Source organism: Rhinopithecus bieti, unplaced genomic scaffold, assembly GCF_001698545.2.
Source record: "Rhinopithecus bieti isolate Rb0 unplaced genomic scaffold, ASM169854v2 scaffold_62034, whole genome shotgun sequence".
Classification (NCBI taxonomy): Eukaryota; Metazoa; Chordata; class Mammalia; order Primates; family Cercopithecidae; genus Rhinopithecus; species Rhinopithecus bieti.
Window position 1 is genome coordinate 280616 of NW_016823752.1, and position 16042 is coordinate 296657.

The window sequence follows — 16042 nt, forward strand, 5'->3', positions numbered from 1 at the left end:
AGGATGCGTTTCACCCTCATCCTATGAGGGTCAAACAACTTCAAGAGTGTTAATGAAAACGTGGGAATCTGCATTCACCGCTGGGATCACGCGTGGTGCCACCACTTTGAAAGCAACCTTTAGGGAAACTGGAGCCGTAGAGGACAAGCCAGCAATGTTTTCTTTCTAGATATGCCCAGGAACACAAACACAGATCTGCCCCTTAGAGCCAGGAGCCGTGGTTCTCAACCCTAGCTGTCCTTAAAGTCATCTACGAATGTCTTTAAAAGAAAACAAATTACTGCGGCCCTGAACCCAGACCAGATCAACTGAACCAGAATTTCGGGGAACAAACTAATAGCTCAGAATTCCCTAGTCATTCTGATAGGCCATCCACTGTGAGAGAGGAACTACCACAAGAAGTATGCATGTACAAGAAGATGTGTACGGAATATGCTTCACAACGCTGTGTGTCCAAAGCACCTGACACACCCTGAATATCCAACACGGGGAGAAACCATAAAGAAATGGGCACATACAGCGAAATACCACATGGCAGTTAAAATAAATGAGAACTACATGGATTAATGTGAATAAATGCCAAAAACAGAATGTGGAGCAAAAATACAAGTGCACAGTACAACACAGTGAGTACGGCAGCGAATATGGCAGCGAGTATGGTACCGTTTATATAAAGCTTTAAACCATGAAAATTAACACTATTCATCCATTGAGCCTCTCAAGATGTGCTAAACACCCGCAATATACCAGACAGTGTTCCAGGTACTTGGGATGTATCAATGAGCAAGACAGACAAGGATCCTGGTGGGGAAGAGAGGCCATGAATAATAATACAAGAGACAAGAAAAATGCACAGCATGTCAGAGGGCAACACATGCTATGGAATACACACACACACACGTACACACATGCATACATACACATGCATACATACACACATGCATATATACACACATGTATACATACATGCACACATGCATACACATGCGCACACATACACATACACACACTTATACACACATGCATATATACACACATGCATACACACATGTATACATACACACATGCACGCACACAGGTACATGTGCACACATGCATGCACACATGCACACTTATACAAACATATACGTGTGTATATATGTGCGTGCATACACGTGTGTTATGCATACATGCACATACACACATGCATACACACATGCACACTTATACATGCACACATACACACTTACACACATACATTCATACACAGCCAGGTAATGCAGGCCACAGAAAAAGGAAAGAGGGGTAAAGAAACAGAAAGTATGGTGTGGGAGTGGGAGTGAGCTGTGGGTTTAAGTAGTGAAAACAGAGCCTGTTGAGAGGTGCTGTTGAAGACCAAGCTTGAGGGCATGAAGGTGGTTGCTCAGACATCTGGGGCAGAGGGTCTGGGTAAAAGGAACCTCTGTGCAAAGGGCCTGGGGTGGAGCCGTCCAGGCCTAGAGGAAGCAGCAAGGAGACCAGGGTGCCAGAGGTTTGTGGGGACCAGGTGGAGGACATCAGGGGTGAGCTGCAGGGCCTGTGGCCTTTGCTCCAAGTGATGTGGGGGTTCCTGGAGGGTCCTACACATAGGATTACTGGAGAGTAGTTGTAGGGTAGCAGAATGGAAGCTGAGAAACTGATTATAGGATATTATGAAACAGTAGGAGGTGATGACACGGACACTATGAGTCTTGTGTGCAGACACACGGACACCTTTAGAACTATGTCTAGGGGCTTAAACTCTATTTGTGAAAACTTCCTTCTTTAAAAAAGTCAAAAGACTTGGAAAAGAAGGGGAAGTGTTGAGATATCATTAAGGCTAGATGGTGTGGACAGGGTTGTCATATTATTCTCTATACTTCTCTGGATGTTTAAAATAGATGAATCCTTTTTTGTAACTTTTTACTTTTGTGTATTTTCAAACCTAAAGGTGGGTCGCAGGGATAGTGCAAGGAGCTCCTGTGCAGCCTCTACTCGGGTGCACCTTTGTTGCAGCCTCTGCCCAGGTGTGCCTTTGTTGCAGTCAGTCACTTTTTTGTTTTTTGAGGCATGCTCTGGCTCTGTGGCCCAGGCTGGAGTGCGGTGGTGTAATCATAGCTCACTGCGGACTTCACCTCCCAGGCTCAAGTGATCCTCCCACCTCAGCCTCCCAAGTAGCTGGGACCACAGGCGTGTGCTGCAACACCCAGCTAAGGCTTATACTTTTTGCAGAGATGGGGTTTCCTCATGTTACCCAGGCTGGTGTCAAACCCCTGGGCTCAAGGGATCCGCCTGTCTTGGCCTCCCAAAGTGCTAGCATTACAGGCGAAAGCCACCATGCTCGGCCACAGTCTGTTACATTTTAATAATTAAATGGACAAAAGGAAAAGAAAAGGAGGAAAGAGGGCGCCTGCTCGGCTCTGCAGGCCGAGTCCCACCCTGAGCCGCCGGGATGCCCAGCCTCTTCCACCCCTGAGAGCAGCCCAGGGATTTCCATGCTTGTCTCATTCCACCAGGCTCAGGGAGTGCCTTTTAAAGAGAAGAAAAAGCGCCTGCCAGGCGTGGGGAATGTGCAGGAGCAGATTGGAGCAGAGCCGAGTCAGAACTTCTTCGGGGGATCCCCGAGCGGGCCCCACCTGCCTCCTCTCCCCAGGCCTGCACCTCGGAAGTGGCTGGAACCCACAGCCAGCACCTGTCCTTCCTTCCTGCCAGCGCCACCTTCCCCCTCTGCTCACTAAGAGATACTGGGGGCCCCCATGACTGGTTCATTCTCCCCTCACCCCTAACTCTCCGCAATCCTCAGATCTCTAACCCATTCCTGCAACATCCAGTGAGGTAAGGAAGCAACAGCGCTGGCTCCGAGGGCCAGGGTCAGGGCCAGGGGCTGGCTCCCACACTGTCCTGTCCTGAGCACTGTCCAGGCCCAGAGCAGGGCTGGGCTTGGCGCTGGACTATGGAAGGACAGGAGCAATCACTGCCCTGGGGCCCTGATGGAGCTCAGAGGCTGGTGGAGAAGAGACAGAAAGACTCAGCCCTCCCAGGTGACGCCACCGTGTTAAGCTCAGCGCTGAGAGGCAACGGGAGATGTCGCAGGGAGGGCTCCCACGAGGAGCGACGCAGAGCTAAGAGCTGGAGGGCAGGGAGCCAGGCCACTCCTGCGCTTCCTGGAGGATCGGATGAATCTGTTATCTCTGAGCGAGCTCCAGGAAACAAGAGACAGGCCGGGTGCCCGCTCGATGGGGCAGGGGATGGTGTTGCCCAAGATACGCTGCGACCTGTGGGCGTTGGGAAGGTGTTCAGACTTGGGAGGAGTCCAGGAGACAGAAGCCATACGACTGCCAGTCTTTACAGTGGGACAGGTCCTTGGAGCACGTTCTGGTTCCTACGACAGTGGGACAAATGACCCCATAATTCAGCGGCTTAAAAAACCACATAATGCAGTGGCTTAAAAAACCACATTTACTTAGTTGAAGTTGAAATTTGGGCAAGGCTTGGAGTGGACACCCTGCGTCTGCTCCACTCAGGGTTAGCTAGGGTGGCTCCCAGGACTGATGCATGGCTCACTGTGGCTGTGGCTGACTGTGGCTGTGCCCATGACCTCTCCAGGTGACGTGGGCTTCCTCACGACATGGGGGCTGGGCTCCCAGGAACGTCAAACAGGAGAGAAACCCGGGTGGAGTCTGTGGCACCTTCCGCAACCCAGCCTCAGCTTCACGCTGTGTCAGCTCAGCAGCCCTGTGAGGAGATTCAAAGGAAGAAGGAAGAGGCTCTCCCTGTGTGCGGGAAGTAGAAAGGTGATGTGGTCGTTTGGGGAAAATCGAATTTGCCACAGGGATCACTATGTCAGGACAGGACCCTCACTACAGGGAGGCTGGAAGGTGAACAAAGCAATAACCAACGATAACGAACCTTTTCCTCTTACTTCAGCAGATATTTAGCAGCTGTTTGGGCAGTGTGGAGTGGGAACTGCTGAAGTCTCCCTAGACCACGGGTACTGAGGGGTGGCGTGGAGGAGGCAGCCGCGCCAGGCAGGAAGATCGTCCTGGGAGCCGGGATGTGTGCATCAGAGGCACCCAGAGAGAACAGAAGCTGCCAGAAAAATGCAAGGAAACCCAGAAACTCAGAGAGCACAAACGAATCACAGTTTTTATTGTGTGAATTTTCACTAAATATCCTACAACGAATATTCGTCGTAAGAAAACAGTCATTTTAATGTCATGATTTCCTGGAAATATAGAAAGAAAGAAAAGCAGAGAAAAGGCACAACTCCCCCAAGCACAGCAGCAGAGTCTTGGTGGCGGGCGCTCCCCTGCCACACCCGGGGAGGCTCCTGCTGCAGGAGTTAACTTGGCTCCGTTACGGCAGCAGGTTCTGATGAGGCAGAGCTCAGAGCAGAAAGGCTAAGGATGCCTGTTCAGGGCCCCTACTGTGTGTGTGTCTGTGCACATGTGTATGTGTGGGTGTGTGTGCATGACTGTGTGTGCTTGACTACACATGTGTGGGTAGGTTCACATGACTGTATGAGTGCCTATGTGTGTGGGGGGGTGGATGCACCTGATTGTGTGTGTGTGCATGTGTGTGTGTGTCTCACACCAGATTGATTCTGCTCGGGTGCTCTGCAAAATTTCTGCAATCTGATTTCTCCAGGTCTGAAAGGTCAAATGTGCACCATCAATAGCACTGAGAGACAAAGTCTTAGTACTTAGACTTAGAAAGTACTAGAAAGACAAAGTCTCCCCAAACCAGATGCACTCCCAGCTTCCATGCCTGGAATTAGCATATTTCCTGCAACACCAGGCTGGGCAGAGCTAGACAAAGTCAGCCAGGATCTGGAGTTGCCAGAATGCAACGTCTGCCACTGACATCATCATCACGGCCAAGAACTGCCCTCTTCAGACCATGTAAAAAATCCCCCAAATAAATTTCCTAGGAAGAAGTAAATAAGTTCATTGCATCTAAGTTTGGAGGTGACCAGTCCTAACTGGTAACAGAATTCCTGGCGATGTCTTACAAATCCTTTGCTTTCTAATTCTATAAATTATTTGTGCTTTTCCCCGGATATCTTCTGAGAATTTCCTTTAGAAAGCACTGGACTCGGAAGCCGTCGGCATCGGATCAGCCCAGGACACTTCAATGGTGAATTGTGTGATAAGCAACAAAATCTCGGTAAAACTAAACATCAGCACAGAAAAGACCGTAGCGAAACCGCTTCCTCAGCCACAGAGCCAGCACATCCGGAAAGCAACTCAGAGCTGAAAAACAGTGGCTTTGCAAAGAATGAGAAAACACAGAAAAGGCGGGTCATGTAAAACCTTCCGTGTCTGCAAATAGCAGTTTTTTCCCGCAGAGATGTCCAGATGCACCGGGGGTCTGTCCACACCAAGGGAGAGACCAGAGATGCACCGGGGAGTCTGTCCACGCCAAGGGAGAGACCAGAGGGGTGACCAGCACAGCAGTAACATCTGGGGGCTCTGGCCCCCTGGACACTCCCCACTGAAGCCTGGGGCAGAGGAGAAACCTTGTCCCTGCACACAGAAGGCGCCTCTGCAAGGAGCCGTCTCTGCAGTGTGACTGTGGAAACCAGGCCTCAGGACCAGCACCAGGAAGGCCAGACCTGGTTCTCCGAGGCTGCGGCCTTCCTCCCACGTCTGCCTCCAGGGGCCGCACAAGGGAGCTGAGACATGGGAGTTACAGAGCACTCGGCTACCCACATGAGCCCCGTTTTGCACTTGGGCCCCCAGAGCTGTAAGGGGATAAGCGTGTGTGTGTTAGGCTTTGACGCAAAATAGTACCTTAAGGGCCCTGGCGTCTAGGACACCTCCACACTGCGGGCATGCGAAGATTTTCCAGGTGGCTGCGGTGGTGCAGTTGCTTAAGGGATTCACTTCCAGATCCCTGACTGCCAGATGCAGTCTCTCACCAAGTAGATCTGGCTGAGTCCAGGGCCCCGGCTCCACTGTGTCCCCTTCCCACCCGACTGCCACCAAGAGGGGCCAACCCTGTCCCCAGCCCAGCCTCCCTGAGGTGCAGCTCTCCCTGCCTGACCCTCGGGCCCCGAACACAGAAGCAGTCACAGAGCACGGGGCAAGGCCGGGCTCCGGCGGGGGGAAGTCGCAGATTCTGTGCCCAGCGGATTCTGTGCCCGGAAGGTTCGCACAGGGCCCGGCCTTCTCCTCATCCACGCCCAGCGGCCGGGGCAGGAGGACCCAGAGGGAGGGGTCGTCACTGAGCACCTCCCGACGTCCTAACAGTTCTGACAGAAGCCAGACCGGTTCTGCCAACTGCTTTGAAAGTAAGGACTGGCTCCCCAGCCAGGTCGCCTTTGTCTGTCTGGTGAACCCCCGCCAAGCCTTGCTCCAGGCGCCCGGTTCAAACTCGCCACAGCCTTGTGTCAGGGGCTCTCGCCACCGCCATGTAAGATGAGGAAGCCAAGGCTCGGGGCAGTGGCGTGAGCAGTCCCAGGTCACACAGCAGGCAATGGCAGAGCCGGGGCAGACCCAGGCACCGGCCAGGCCCCCACACACGGCCTGTGCTGCCACGAGCCCCGGGCGGAAGGGCCTCGCCCGCGGATCCCGTGAGAGTGCTGCTGCGTCACCAGAAATGTGCCCTTTCCAATCCAAAAGGATTTTAGATGCAAACCTGACATGGGCACATTTCTGAAAATTCTTCAAGGGCTACATGAGCAAAACGTGCTGAGAGCCGGGACCTTGGGCCTTAGCCTCAGTAACGGAAACCGAAGCCATCCCTGAATAATCTCAGTACACTCCCTCTTCAAAGATGAGAAACTGAGGCTCCAGGAGGTTGATTGTTGTGGCGCATGACAGACCCCCAAAGCCCCTGTGCTTAACTGCAGGGCAGGGACACTGGCTAGAATCTGGCCACTGGAACCCCTCCCGCCCCAGGGCGCAAGCTGGTGGCCCACAGCGCCTCCCCTGCAAGCCGAGATCAGCTCAGCAGGGGCGGTAGCCTGGGATCAGGGTATTTTTTAAATTTAACTTACTTTAGCTCTTCCAAGAGGCAGTTAGGAGATGAGGAAATCTGTCTTCCGCCGGACTGAAGATAATTAGAGACTGGATAAATTGTTATTGACAGTAAGAAGATAATTCGTTAGAACTGCTAGAAAACATGCCTGCTGTCCTTCCCAGTTCCAGATTCCTTCCTGCTTAGAGGACGATTTTGAAAGAATCCGAGGTTTCCTACCTTGACTTCCTCCATACCAACATGGGTCCTGTAAACCAGAAAGCGTGACACACAGGCCTCCATCCATTGAGAAGTTCATTTGCAAGGTTAAGGGCATGCCCGGGAGACAGCTCCGTGCCTTTCTCCAAAGATGATTTTGAGGGTTTCGATACTTTATTCTATTTTATTTTATTTTATTTTTTTTGAGACGGAGTCTCGCTCTGTCGCCCAGGCTGGAGTGCAGTGGCCGGATCTCAGCTCACTGCAAGCTCCGCCTCCTGGGTTCACGCCATTCTCCTGCCTCAGTCTCCTGCGTAGCTGGGACTACAGGCGCCCGCCACCTCGCCTGGCTAGTTTTTTGTATTTTTAGTAGAGACGAGGTTTCACAGTGTTAGCCAGGATGGTCTCGATCTCCTGACCTCGTGATCCGCCCGTCTCAGCCTCCCAAAGTGCTGGGATTACAGGCTTGAGCCACCGCGCCCGGCCGGTTTCGATATTTTAAAGGGGAAACACAGGCTGCAGGAGAAAGAGGGAGGTTTGGTTGCCTGACTGAACCCACGTGTTGCAGGAGGAAGGAACAGGCAGGACAACGGTGAATGATGCATTCGTCCTGGGCTCAGAAAGTCGGACTTTGCACAAGGCCAGGGGACGTAGAGCAGCTGCCGGTGGAGACACTGAGCCTTTGCTGGGCAGCTCCCTGCTCAGGAACACAAGGAAAGGCCATTCCTCACGGGCTCAGCTTCCGGCTTTAAGGGTTTCCTTTGGCAGTGAATTGGAGTCCCCAGATTTTATTTTCCTTTCACAGCCCCAATGTTGCCCGAGAAACAAAAGAGACTCCTAAGTTTCCCACACCCTTCAGAAGGCTTCGGGCAAATCGGGGTCTGGGAGACGGGACGAGCATGGATGGAGGCGCCTACTGTATGCCTCATACTGTGGCTGCTCTGGGAGATGGGACGAGCGTGGATGGAGCACCTACTGTATGCCTCATACTGTGGCTGGTCTGGGAGATGGGATGAGCGTGGATGGAGCACCTACTGTATGCTTCACTGTGGCTGGTCTGGGAGACGGGGCAAATGTGGATGGAGCGCCTACTGTATGCCTCACCCTGTGGCTGGTCTGGGAGATGGGACGAGCATGGATGGAGCACCTACTGTATGCCTCACGCTGTGGCTGCCACTTTCACATTCTGCCTCATCTCAGCCTTGCCGTGTGGCACCCATTTCACAGATGATGAAACAGAAGCACACAGAATTCAACAACTTTTTTCAATGTCAAATAGCTGGCTAATGGGAGAAACAAGTTATAAACCAGCTAAGTGTGATTCAAAACATAACCACGTCTTCCAAATGGGAAAGCATGCATTTACCTGAATGTACACTTTCAAGTGAATCTTTCACTCAACCAACACACGTGTATGGGATTTCCTCACATGCAGGAGCTAGACAAGATGCAAAGATGACTCGTGCAGTTCTGCCCTGTAAGAATCCACAGTTACGGTAAGAAGCAAGAGAAATGGAACAGACGATGATGAGACGAAGCAGGCAGCGGTGACAGCATCCCACCACACGGCCACCCTGCAGGAGAATTCACAGGGAAGCCCAGGATGCGGCCGGCCCGTTTGCAGACCAGGAGCACCGACCGATCAGCACACAGGCAGGGGGTTGGCAACTGTGGCCTCACCTGAGGGTCCCCCAGGGGCTGCTAAGGACCCAGATACTCACGACACACGCCAGACCCCGCACATCAGTCTCTGGAAGGGGTGGATGTTTGAAGCTCCCAAGGTGGTTCTCCAAGTAGCCAGGCCTGCGGGGGGTGGTGGGGGTGAGCAGCGGGTGAGTTTGGGGTGATGGGGAGGAGCAGTGGGTGAAACCACTCCCTGGGGGGCGGGGAGGAGCAGCTGGTGAGCCACTCCCTGGGGGGTCTACAGTGGTTCCAGGCAGGTGCATTTGTCAGGCCTTGGAGGATGGCGCTGAGCGGGCAGAATTCCAGGAGGCTCTGGGGCAAACCCTAACCCTAATCCTGGCCCTGGCAACACCTCATCGCAGCTCCTCTTCCTCCTGCAGCCCACAGTAGACTCCCCAGCACGAGCACCAGGAAGATGCCCTGTCCCAGAACCCACCCCAAGTGACAGGAGGGACAGGCCCAGGCCCCAGACACCAGGGCACAGTGCGTCTCCTCCCACCCTTCCAAGGCTGGTCTCCAGTGCACGGCGCCTCTCCTCCCACCCCCACCCCCACCCTCGTCTGCCTGCCAACCTCGTGGGCCTCCCTCACACACACAGGCGCCCCCACACAGGTATGCACATGCTCACACACACAAGGACCGCGCACACACACCACCAAGCGCACATGCTCATACAGGGACTGGCCCGGGTCCAGGCTATGCAGTGTCATGGTGGCTGGAGTGGGTGGGGCTGAGGCATCGGCCATTAGTCCACACTTGCCACAGTATCCACTGTGGGGCTTAGGCAGCCTTTCACAGCCAGCATGCCTCTGACCTTCCGGCCACAGTGAGGGTGGGCGTGCTGTGTGGCCCGGTGCTTGTACCCCCAAGTCTGCAGTGAGGCCTGGCTGGGGAGCCACCGAGATCACCTGCTCTGGCTCGGCCACCCTCTCTCGGTCCTGTCCTCCCCAGGGAAGCCCTTCCTAGTTTTCTGCCCAGGCCTGTGAATCCCCTTCTTCCTCTTTCCTTCTTCTTTCTCCTTAGGGTTTAGACTTTGGAGAAACCAAAACAGAAAGACCTGCCTGGAGCTCCCACATGGACCCCTCCCTGGAGCCCCAGATTCCACCAGCCCCCACTGGCACGGGAGAGGAAGTAGAGGAAGAAGGTACATGCAGCCTCCAGAACAATGATCAGGAAGATTCCAGATCACCTGATCGGGCCACCTAGGGCAGGCGATTAGCCCCGATTCCACCTGGGGAGAGGGGCCTCCCTAACCATGCAGCCCTGTGCGGGGAAGTTGCTGCTGGGGCCTGCCGAAGGAATGGGTGTCCCCTGGAGTTCTAAGAGTCAAAAGTTGTGCCTTTTTTTGCATGAAAGCGGGGCAGGAGGAATTGGGGGTGGCGGTGGCCGAGGCACTACTGAGTTCAAAAGAAGCTCGTTGAGGGCAGGGACCTTCGCCCCAGTTCTCACGGGAGGCACCCCCTGAACCAAAGCCACAGAAGGACCACACGTGCCAAAAAAAAACTGCCCAACTCCGACCAGCACCTGCTGGGCCCGGGCCACGGGGACGCCTGGTCCTCTCCTGTCCGTGCCCACCACAGCCCCCGGGCAGAGGACACGGGGGCCCCACTGGGGCCTGACTGCTGGGAATACCCACCGGCTTGAGCAGATGTGCGTCAACAAGACTCAGACAATGACGTGGACCCTAAGCATGTGGCAATTACATGAACCGTGAAGCTCGGTTCCTCCCGTTTGCTCAGAGCCTCCGCATCCTGGCCCCAGCTTGGGTGGGAGTCGTTGCTGAGGCACCTGTGTGTGCACGTGGCCTGGCTCTCAGCTCTCAGGGATCAGTAGTGCTGGCAGCAAAACATGACCCTTTCTGTAACAAAATACCCACGAAATGGAGCAGGGGATGAATAATGTAAGCCGAGCCATGAGGGAGCTGGAGGGGTTGCCCTGCCTATCTGTACAGGGTGTGGGGTGAGTGCAGGAAGGAGACAGGAGGTGCCCCCAGAGGCATGAATTTTTTAAAATTAAACACACTTCTTGCACTTTGCTAGAAGGCCTCTGTCACTGTGTGACCTGGGACCTCTCCGGGGCTCCCGGCAGGAAAGGCAGAATTACACCCCCCGGGAAGCCTGAAGCCCCCCTCTCACAGCCCTGAGTTGGGCAACGGCGGCTCGCCAGCGCTTCCCATTCTAGGTGGCATTTCTCTAAAGGGCAGAGTGCAGCAGCCTCTGCATCACCCCGCTGAAGGGAGAGAGCCACGCCCTTTGCGGCTGTGAAACCAGACCCGCTGGACAGTTCGCCTCCAAGCACACAGTGCGTATTGGATGCTGACGGGCCGGGATGGCAGTGGGGCTCCTGGGACCCACGTGACGGGACTAGAGCTGAGGCTCAGCCAGTCGCCCCCACAAGGCCAGCGGGAGAACGCCAGGTCCATCACTCTCCACGCTGTCGTCCTCAAACCCCAGCAGGACGCCTCACCCTTGGTAACATTCCACCTTCAGCCCATTTGTCTTGGAAATAAAAAGGTTGAACTTGGAAGAACATTTCATTACTGTAATTGGGGGACTGGGGTTTGGTTCTTCAAAAATCAAATCAAGCCTTCTTATCTCCATTTTAAATTGCCTAGACAGAAACCAAGAGTCAATCTCACATTTATTTGTAATTTCATGTTATCAGATTGAGGTTTTCTTTCAAAACTGCTCTTCCATGGACTGGCATAACGCCTGTAATCTGTATGTTTCATTTGCAGCTGAGGCCCATTTACGTGTCTAAACACTCGCAGAGGGGATTGACCTCATTGTGAAAAAAACACGATGGGCCCCAGCCAGAGACCGCCTGCTTTTCGAGGACTCACTGTGGGGGAGCTCAGGTTGAGGGAATTACACACTCAGCAAACTCACAGACTGCAGACAGGAACAAAGAGAGAACTGCCACTCTGACCCTATAATAAATAGTTGAGTAAAGGAATAAAATAAGAAGTGCTGAGCCTGCAGCCTGTGCTGGAGTTATCAGAACTGGCCCCAAATGTCCTGCAAGGCCATCTCAGGCACGGCCCTCCCTAGACACCAGCTGGCCCCGTAGGCACATCCACGCTGAGCTCCACGACCTCTCCTCATCCACGCTGAGCTCCACGGCCTCTCTTCATCCACGCTGAGTCCAGGGCCTCTCCTGCATCCACGCTGAGCTCCAGGGCCTCTCCTCATCCACGCTGAGCTCCAGGGCCTCTCCTGCATCCACTCTGAGCTCCACGGCCTCTCCTCGTCCACGCTGAGCTCCAGGGCCTCTCCTGCATCCACGCTGAGCTCCAGGGCCTCTCCTGCATCCACGCTGAGCTCCACGGCCTCTCCTCATCCACGCTGAGCTCCAGGGCCTCTCCTCATCCACGCTGAGCTCCAGGGCCTCTCCTGCATCCACGCTGAGCTCCACGGCCTCTCCTGCATCCACGCTGAGCTCCACCGCTTCCCCTGGGAAGCCCTGGCTTCCTTCCTTCTGCCGGCCCTCATGGGAGGGGCCGCTGCAAGAGTCTGCCCTGCTTTTCTCCAGATAACATTTGAGTCTGGAGAACCCCCTCTCCCCAGCCACCCTGTCAACGGGTTCTGGAGAGACTATGGGCTGGCGTCACAGCTTCCCCAGGCCTCACTACCCCATCCCATCCGAGGGGCTTCTGCCCAGAGTGTCCGGCTGCCCTGGGGTGCAAAGTCAGGGTGGCGAGAAGGCAGGGTCGTGGGGGCTGATGCAGCCCCAAATCTCTAACCTCATGTTTGCCTGACATTTCGCAGAGCTGCCCCTGAATGAAATTTCAGCTGCTGCCATGACAGCCCTGCCTCTGTGACAGCTCGTCACGGTTTTGACATAGCCTCACTAAATCACTTTTTTTGTAATTATGAAGCTTTTTCCTCAAATTCTCAAAGCATAAGCTGCATGAATGTGCTATAGAAGTGTTACTAGAGAAAGCAGATAGTTAGAACAAATAGGCAAATAATTCTAATGCTGCCAAGAAAAACATTTTCTAAATTCTAAGAGGTCTTACAGCCTAGGAATTAACTCTGAAAAACTGGATGGGCAGTTAAAATGTGGAGGTAAAGGAAGATTAAATTGAGCTCATTAATTAGCTCATGCTGGTTAACTTTACAATGTTGGCAAAAATAAAGCTTTAAAATAACACATTATAAGCAAATGCCAGCCAGACACAGTGGCTCCCCATGCCTGTACTTTGGGAGGCTGAGGCAAGTGAATCATTTGAGGTCAGGAGTTCAAGACCAGCTAACCAACATGGTGAAACCCCATCTCTACTAAAAATACAAAAATTAGCCAGGCATGGTGGCGTATGCCTGTAGTCCCAGCTACTCGGGAGGCTGAGACAGGAAAATCACTTGAATCCAGGAAGTGGGGATTGCAGTGAGCCGAGATTGTGCAACGACACTCCAACCTGGGTGACAGAGCGAGACTCCATCTCAAAAAAAAAAAAGAAAGAAAATGAGAAAAATGTCAACTATGTGGGGAATGTTAATATTATCTTTCAAAGAATGACTTATTTTAATGTATATGATTGTCTCTAGACTATGGAAATGGTCGTTTTTTGTTGCTTTTAAAAGAAAAAGATTTTTGAAATGGGAAAAAAAGAAATAGCCACAATGAAAAGTTATAATCGGCTTCCATTATCAGCAGATATTGTAATCCCAAGTAGGATAAATTCAAGTAGATCCACACCTAGGCACACTGTAGTCAAACTGTTGAAGGTTGAAGATGGAGAAAAAAATCTTGAAAATAGCAAGAGAAACCTACTCATCTAGCTGAGGAGCAGCAGCATGACTGATGGTCAACTTCCCTTCAGAAATGAAAGACGCCAAGAGGCAGCAGAACCACAGGTTCAGTGCTGAGATCTCTCAGAGCTGTCAAGTAAGCATTCAATACCCACCTAAACTATCCTTCAGAAGCAAAGGGCACTGGAGGCAGGGGAACCACAGGTTCAGTGCCTCAGTGTCTCAGAGCTGTTACATAAGAATCCAGTACCCAGCTAAACTATCCTTCAGAAATGAAGGCAAATGAAGAAATTCCAAAATAGACAAAAACTGAGAGAAGATATTTCCAGTAGACAAGAATATAATACAAGAAATACTAAAGGGAAATCCCCCAGGCTAGAATCCTGCGGCTGGGATGAAACGCGCAGGTGCCCAGGGACACGGAGGGTGCTTGCACAGGGGCTCAGGAGGCACAGGGCTGGCATTCTCAGGACCCGGGACTGGGGCCCTCCTGCTCAGCTCGCCCTGGACCCACTGGAGGGCAACTGGGATCCACAGGAAGAAATAAAAGACACTGGAAATGGTGAACATATGGTTGAACGCACAGCCATGTAGATGGAATTGTTTCTCTTTTCTTCTCTTAATTTACCTACAAGACAGAAGATTTTATCCAGGCAGCAGCTTCCTGGGCTTGGGATGCATTTCAAGGCCCATCAGAAAATTGTATTGTTTTTTGTCATTACAAGAATACTGCTAGGACGAACATGAACACAGGGATGCGAAGTGTCCACATAGCCCCAGTTCTTCAGAGGCCTCCCTCTTATCCAGGGCCCTCTTTATCTGACAGCTTGTACAAAGCCTTGCACATGGTTGAACAGGTTTGTGGGGAAGAATGGAAATGTTATAAATCTGATTTACAAGAAACGTCAGGTCATTCAAGGCCGAAGCCCTTGAGGAAATATTTACTCCCTCAAATCGGGCAGGTGTGGACCGAGTGCCCAGCACCACTACAGCACAGGGGGGATGCGAGAGGTGACTGCAGCTCCAGCCATTTCTCCTCCAGGGGAGGAGACCAGAGGCAGAGGGAAAGCAGGCAGCTCCCGCAGGACAGCCCTGAGCCAGCGTGAGTGGTGGGGGAAGCTCCCGGTGCTCACTGCAACAAGGAGGATGCGTGAGCAAGTGCGGACACCGGGGACTCAGCCCTGACTGTTGTGGCAACGTTGGCATCTGCCAGCCATATGGAGATGAAAATGAAGGCATGTCACATGCATGTATGTATATAGAGGTGTATGTGCACGTGTGCACCTGTGTATAATTCTGAAGGAAAGACTGTGACTTGGAAATCATGTCACAATCCAGGGAGTCCACTCTTCCTTATTAACTTTTATTTTTACCCTTTTTTATTTGAATACAAATTGCAGGTTTTGTTTTTTACAAAAGGAAAGGTCATGTGGCATTGCTCCTCAGCCCCCTGGCGGCCTGCGGCTCCCCTGGCTGCAGCATCACTAAGGCAGTGCGGTGGGCTGGCCCTGAGCTGCAGGTGCACACGCTTACCCAGGAGGTTGACAGTCGGACGTTTCTTGCCATGTTTTTGGCCCCAGCATGAGCCGATCACATCAGCCGCCTCCACAGATGAGACAAAGCCACCTTGCAGGGATTCCCACGGGCTTCTAGGAGCGCTGGCCGTGGCCCACATTAAGGATAAGAGGATTGAAGCTGAGGGCTTCTCTGCAGAGGGTGTGCCTATGCCTGCCTCACTGCAGCCAGATGCCCAGATGCCTGGGACTCTTGATGTGCGGCCCCACCCTTTGCTGACCCCCAGGGAGATTACAAACCCAGACCAGCCAGATAGCTGCTGGGCAGCAGAGTGGGGCATTGCTGGTCCAGGCAGCACCAAGAGAGAGCCCAGGGAGGGCAGCAGGGGGTTGACCCCGCTGAGGCGAGAGTATTTGCCCAGATTCAGGGACCTGAAACCCCAAGACTGCCCTAAACAGAGGGCCCAGATGAAGAGTCCACAGAGATATCTGCATGGAGGGCACTGAGCCATGTGCAGCAGCACCAAGCAGGCAAGAATGGCCCTGGATGCCTTCCTCCATCCCAGCTCAGCCCTGCAGAGCCAGAGGCCGAGGCTGGCCATGGGGAGCAGGGCGGTTCTGCAGGCAGGTGGGCATGAGACACGGGCACCACCTCTGTCAAGACGCTGCAGCCCTGCAGGTAGAGGGCCCGAAGCTCATCACATGCGGAGCTGTGACCGTCACGGGGCCACATGCACTGAGCCCCTGAGGGGAGGCTGTTGCTGCCTGGGTGGGGAGCCACGGGCGGGGGCCGGCCGTTTCTGAGCTCCGGAACTGAGCAGGGCCCCCCGGGGTGTCTCTGTGGGATCATTGACTCAGCATTTGTGATATATTTTCTCCATGGGACACGAAGTTTTAGAAGTTTTTAAAAATAAAGTG